Source organism: Jaculus jaculus, chromosome 14, assembly GCF_020740685.1.
Source record: "Jaculus jaculus isolate mJacJac1 chromosome 14, mJacJac1.mat.Y.cur, whole genome shotgun sequence".
In the NCBI taxonomy this organism is placed as follows: domain Eukaryota; kingdom Metazoa; phylum Chordata; class Mammalia; order Rodentia; family Dipodidae; genus Jaculus; species Jaculus jaculus.
In genome coordinates, this window is record NC_059115.1 from 45944605 (window position 1) to 45950604 (window position 6000).

Genomic DNA, 6000 nt, shown 5'->3' on the forward strand with positions numbered 1-6000 from the left:
AAATGAGGCATAGGGGAGGCATTCACTTTCTTGTGAATAAAAAGATGAATTTGAAAGAAACTCAATTTGTAAGCACAATTAAATCCCTATGAAATGATCTGGGCCAAATAGCAATAATTTAAACAGGCTGACAATAAATGAGAGAAAATTGAGTTTGCTGTTTATTGGTAGGGGTGGGTGAAAGTGGTGGCTCTAAAGCCATGTACTTCATGTACCCTCAGAAAAGATGGTCTTATCTTCAGTATGAAATAATCACTGATGTAATTCAGTATGTCTTATTGAAGAAGAGAAAGGACATTTGCCTTTGGGGTGTTTTGTGGGAACAAGCCACTACAAATTGTCAGAAAATAAACCATCATGTGCTGAGTGCTCCCCCTCACATGCATGCAAACACACATCTTTTATTGTAGTAATTAACAAGTTCTGTTGTTTCCCTGGGCATCCCTAGCTATAGAGCTCCATTAACACAGGCTCCCGTCGGAGAACAAAAGGAGACCCTTAGGAGAATTAAGTAGCTCTCCAGTGTGCTCTCACTTCCCTTCCCACTGAACATTTCTTTCTTTCTTCCTTCCTTTCCTTCTGTTTTGTATAAATACTTATTCATTTAGAGAAAGAGAGGCAGAGAGAGAGAATAGGTGTGCCAGGGATTCTTGCCAGTGCAAACCAACTCCAGACACATGGGCCACTTTGTGGATCTGGCTTTTATGTGGGTACTGTGGAATGGAACTCCCAGCCAGCAAGCTTTGCAAGCAGGTGCCTTTAACCACAGAACCATCTCCCCACACCCCTCCAACTTATGTATTTTTTTGAGCCTTAACAACAAATTTCAGACTGGAGCCATAGATGTGCTGCTCCCTAAAGGGGACTTTTCATCCCAGTTGAGAGCAGGTGGATTACTCTAAAATAAATGGATCCTTAAATGAAAATTAAATGACTCGTCCTACAGAATTTGGACTATCATTAATCTTATCTTTGCTTTCATCTTTTTATTTCAGTTTCCTGTCATGCTTGGCATCTGAGTGACACTATGGCGACGACATGTTCCTATAATTACTTAAAACTGTGAGAAATAAGATTGCACAGAAAATGAGAAACTGGTAGGAAGGCACCAAATCTCTTTCTCATAACACTAACTGCTAATAAATCCCACACAGACAGACTCTCTCACAGTTATTTTGATGAATACTACATTTCATATTAAGCTTAATCTTTTTTTTTTCAGGTATATTTTCCATTTGTAGAGTTGGTACATACAGCAAGTCCTTAGCTGCAGAACTCACCATTTATAGAATGCGTACTGATGGGTCTGCTTTGCTTACCAAAGCAGGACCCCACACTCAAACAACCACCAAGTGTTTTATAGCTTATTGTTTAATAGGACAGGCTAGATGATTCCACATTAAACACAGAGTAGTCTTCATCTTTTTAAAGAAGAAATCAATCCTTCTCCATCTTTTTTGGAAGAAATGGTCATTTGTTTTGATAGTTCTGAGTCATGGATACAGGGAAATATTTCTGAAGATTTTTCACAAGCTCAGTGACAAATGACAGCTTGTGCAGGGGTGTGGGAAAGACAGTGGGTGAGTGGCAGGTTCCCTGGAAAGGCTGAGAAGGGCGTGGTCTCATTCAGGAAGGCAATAGCTAATGAGCACCAGGATAAACAAAGGTTTAGGCAAGGGATGGTGGGAGGTTCCCTAGTTACCACTGCAGCTGGCATGGAGAATCCATGGGAATTAGCAGCAGTGTAAAAGCTGCTGTTATGGGCCGTGTGTCAGATGTGGAAAGGGGTAAGAATCGGGGCTTAGTTAGGTCAGGGAGTATGATAGGTTTCTCTTAAAGAAATGATCACTGATATTGCCACTCCTGAGGAAGCTGTTTTCCCCTGTTGTCCTTGATTGATTTTCTCTCAAGAATACTCCTCACACTCCTCTCTAATGTCCAGAATATCAGTCCTGTGTGTATTTTAAGGCCAGAATATCAGTCCTGTGTGTATTTTAAGGCTTGTATCAAGAATACAACAGCTTCCTTCTGATAGATCCCATTCTCAGTTTAGAATGTGATTCCTCACAACCTCTTATTCCATTATTTGCTGGACTACACTTGTATTAGCTCCAGAATAATGATTAAATATTGAGAAATTGTCTAAGCCAATTGTTAAACATAATATTATTAAAATCTAATTATATAAATGTAATATTCAATGAATGGCATTAAAAACATAGATAATAAGATACTTCTTATTTAGTCCACTATATTTTGTTTCTGGGCTCTTGGAATTACTCATAAGTATCCCATCCATGTGGCTGAAATACTATCTAATGATGGACTACTACATGTCTCTTCCAGTTCTGCGCTCAGTGATTTCAGATTAGTAGCTTGGATTGGTTCAAATGGGAATATTTACATTATGGAAACCAGTAATTGCTATAATTCAGGTCTCTTCCCACCATTTAGCCAGAACCAAGTGCAAAATAGACACTGAAACAACCTTGCTTTTATCCTTTGTTTTGAATACTCACTGCTTTTAGAAAGAAAAATTCAACACTTTTTTGTTTATTTATTTTTTATTTATTTATTTATTTGAGAGCAACAGAGAGAGAAAGAGGCAGAGAGAGAGAGAGAGAGAATGGGCACGCCAGGGCCTCCAGCCACTGAAAACGAACTCCAGATGCGTGCGCCCCCTTGTGCACCTGGCTAACGTGGGTCCTGGGGAATCGAGCCTCCAACTGGGGCCCTTAGGTTTCACAGGCAAGCACTTAACCACTAAGCCATCTCTCCAGCCCCTCAAATACTTTTTTTAGGACATCATGTATTACACAGTATAAATTACAAGTCATAAACATCTTTCATAATCCCCATTCCTTAAGGGCAGGCAGAGATCTTGTTCACACTTTTATGATACAATACATCCAGCACAGTGTATATTTATCAAATGCAATTATTAGAAGACATAACTCAGTATGTATGGAGGTTGTCAGTAAAAAGATGAACTCAGGCATCACACGTAAGTGAAATGCAGTTGTCCCCTGGTGTTTGGTTCTAGAGCCCTTTCTGGGTTACTGAAATCTGCAGCTGCTCAATTTCTTACATGAAATAGAGGAGCATTTTCACTGACCCACCCACATGTCCCACCAACTTTATACATCACCTCTTCATTATTTATTACACAAAATATAATGCCAATGCTATGCATGTAGTTGTGGCATATTGTTTGTGGGATAATGAAAGGATAAATACTGTGCATGTTCAGTAGAGATTACTTTTTTATTTTTTTAAATTTGCGTGTGTATGTATATTAGTATGTGTGTGTATGTCTGTGCACATGCACAAATGTATATGTGTATTTGGTGATTGAGGACTCATCGGCCTAGAGCTCACTATTAAGTTAGACTAGCTGGGATGGTCTAGTCTAGTGAGCCTCAGAGATCTACCAGTCTCAGCCTCCTCAGCACTAGGATTACAAATGTGAATCACCATACCTGGTATGTTTATGTTGTTCTAGGGATAAAGCTCAGGTCCTCATGCTTGTGAGTGAAGTGTTTTACTGAATGAGCTATCTCTCCCCCCTCCTCCCGTCAGATGAAAGTATTAAAGTATTTTTTTATCTACAGTTGGCTGACTCTGCAAATGTAGACTTCACAGAAGGCAGAGGATGGACTGCACTATGTGCAAAGGATAGCTGCCTGGGTGGAAGCCAGCCAGGAGCTTCCAGCCTAGGAGAGAGACTGTGCAGGGAGGGACAAGGTGAGGAATGGTGTGTTCAGCGGTGTGGAGGGGCAAATGAAGAAGGAACTCAGGCAACATTAGCCTGAGGGTCACTGATGATACTGAAGTCATTGTTTTATTTTTCTCATACTGAGTTCTTCACAGGGGATATAACTCAGTCATAGAGTATGTGCTTAGCCAATGGTTCATCCCCACCATCACATTCACCCCCAAAAAGGCCTTAAAATATCTTTTTGCTTCCTCAGAAAGTACTTCTAAATCTTGGAAGTGATTCAGTTCATGATATGACAATAGAAGGTACAGGGATTTTCTACGTCAATTCCCTGTATTCAGTGGACCTGCTCACAATTTGTGCCATGTGACCTCACTTTCACAATTAACTGACTGGGCCAAGGGTGTTTATCTGATTCAGTGGGCTGACTAGTGTGGTGCTAAACGTGACAAGGCTCAGTGAACGTCCATGCCACTGCTCTTAAGAATTTCACTAGAAAACATAAAGACTTCAGTCAGGTAGAATTGTTAGACAGAGCCAAAGAGCTTGCAAGTTGGAATTGGTGCCTTGGCAAACAAACATCAGTTTGTAAAACAGCAGAATATTTAGGAAATGCCATTTGGTAAATAAATAAAGTTGACAGAGAGAGAGAGAAGGAGAGGCATTACGGAGCTATTTTAGTTTCAGTGTTTAGCAATTCTATTACAGAGTTTTAGATATGAAGAATGTAAGTAATGTACCCCAGGTCATATGTACTGAGCAGTTAGACTTCTCAATCACAGATGGGTAGTTTTCCAAAATAGATGTGTAATAGATTTGCTTCTTCTCCCACACCATGCCCAATACAAACATGGCTGATTAAACCAGGAACATTTATTATGACACTTGAATTTAATTTTCTAGACTTTTCTCACATAGATCTCTCAAGTTCATTCTGTGTGATTCTGAGTTAATAACTGAATCAATTACTTGCATGTGCATTTTATTATGAGGTCCCTCAGAAAACATGGCTCAATAATATTGCTAATGAGTTTCCTCTCAGAAGTTACAAAGAAATTAATAAAATAAGTCACCTGAAATCTAAATTAAGTCTCCAGCAAACAGACATGACTTTTTTTTCACTAGGATTTAGTCTTGCAACTTTTGTCAACTATAGCAGTTTAGATTGTAGACGTGGTAAAGAGATTAAAACATTATAAAAATGTACTAGAAAATCATGGAAAAAGAAAAATATAGTCAGTGAAGGAATTTCCGTTAGTGCAGCAAGGAGTTAATGGTAGAATACAGGCTTTTCTAACTATATCTCAGAGCCATTGATTCAAAACATGATAAAAATTATAAATAGTTGAGCTTCAAACGATTTGTCCATGACATACTACCTGATCAGCACTTTAAGAAATGTCAATTGAAAAATGTTTATCAAACTTAGTAGATATTTTTCAGCTTTTTATGTCTACCAAATAAAAATTTTCTGCAAGTTATAAAATTTTAACTTCTGTCATGATGGATAATGTTCCAAATATTTAGGTCAAAACGTAAAGTTCCTTTAACAAACCTGTGTGAGATTATGACAAAATGCATTTTTGCATGCATATTTGTGTGGGAATACACATGTGTTCATATGTGTGTGGGTACACATGTGTGTTCATGTGCATGTAAGCATGTGTGTATGCATGTAGAGGCCAGTATTTAATATTTGTTGTCTTCCAGTTGCTCTCCACCATCTTGGTGGCCATAAGGTGTCTCACTGGACCTAGAGCTTACCAGTTTAGACACCGTAGCAGACAGCAAGCCCTAGCCTAGGGTTTCCCAGACCCTACCTCCCCAGTAATTGCAGTGAGCACCATCATACCTAGCTCTTATGTGGGGGTGATGGGCATCTGTACTTGGGTACTCCTGCTTGCGCAGAAAGCAATTTATTCACTGAGCCATCTCCTCAGTCCCTGGAACTTCTCATAATACAAACCAATAGTGTTGATTTCACATTCATCCTAACAGGAAACATTTTGCCAAAGGTACTCACTATAATCACTGATTCCACATACATTACAAAAACCACAGGAAAATAATTTAAAACTATTTTATTGATATTGAAAAATTCGTAAGTCCTTCTCATTTTAGGTTATATCTGTTATAACATACATGTGGTCGCTTTAAGAGGCTCTGCTGCCAGGACCAGGCCCACATAGGGAAGCTGATAGGGAAACTCAATGTCATACCAAGGCCATATCTAGTGCTGCTGTGGCTCCTAGCACATCAGTTGAGTGTGTGAAGTAGAACTT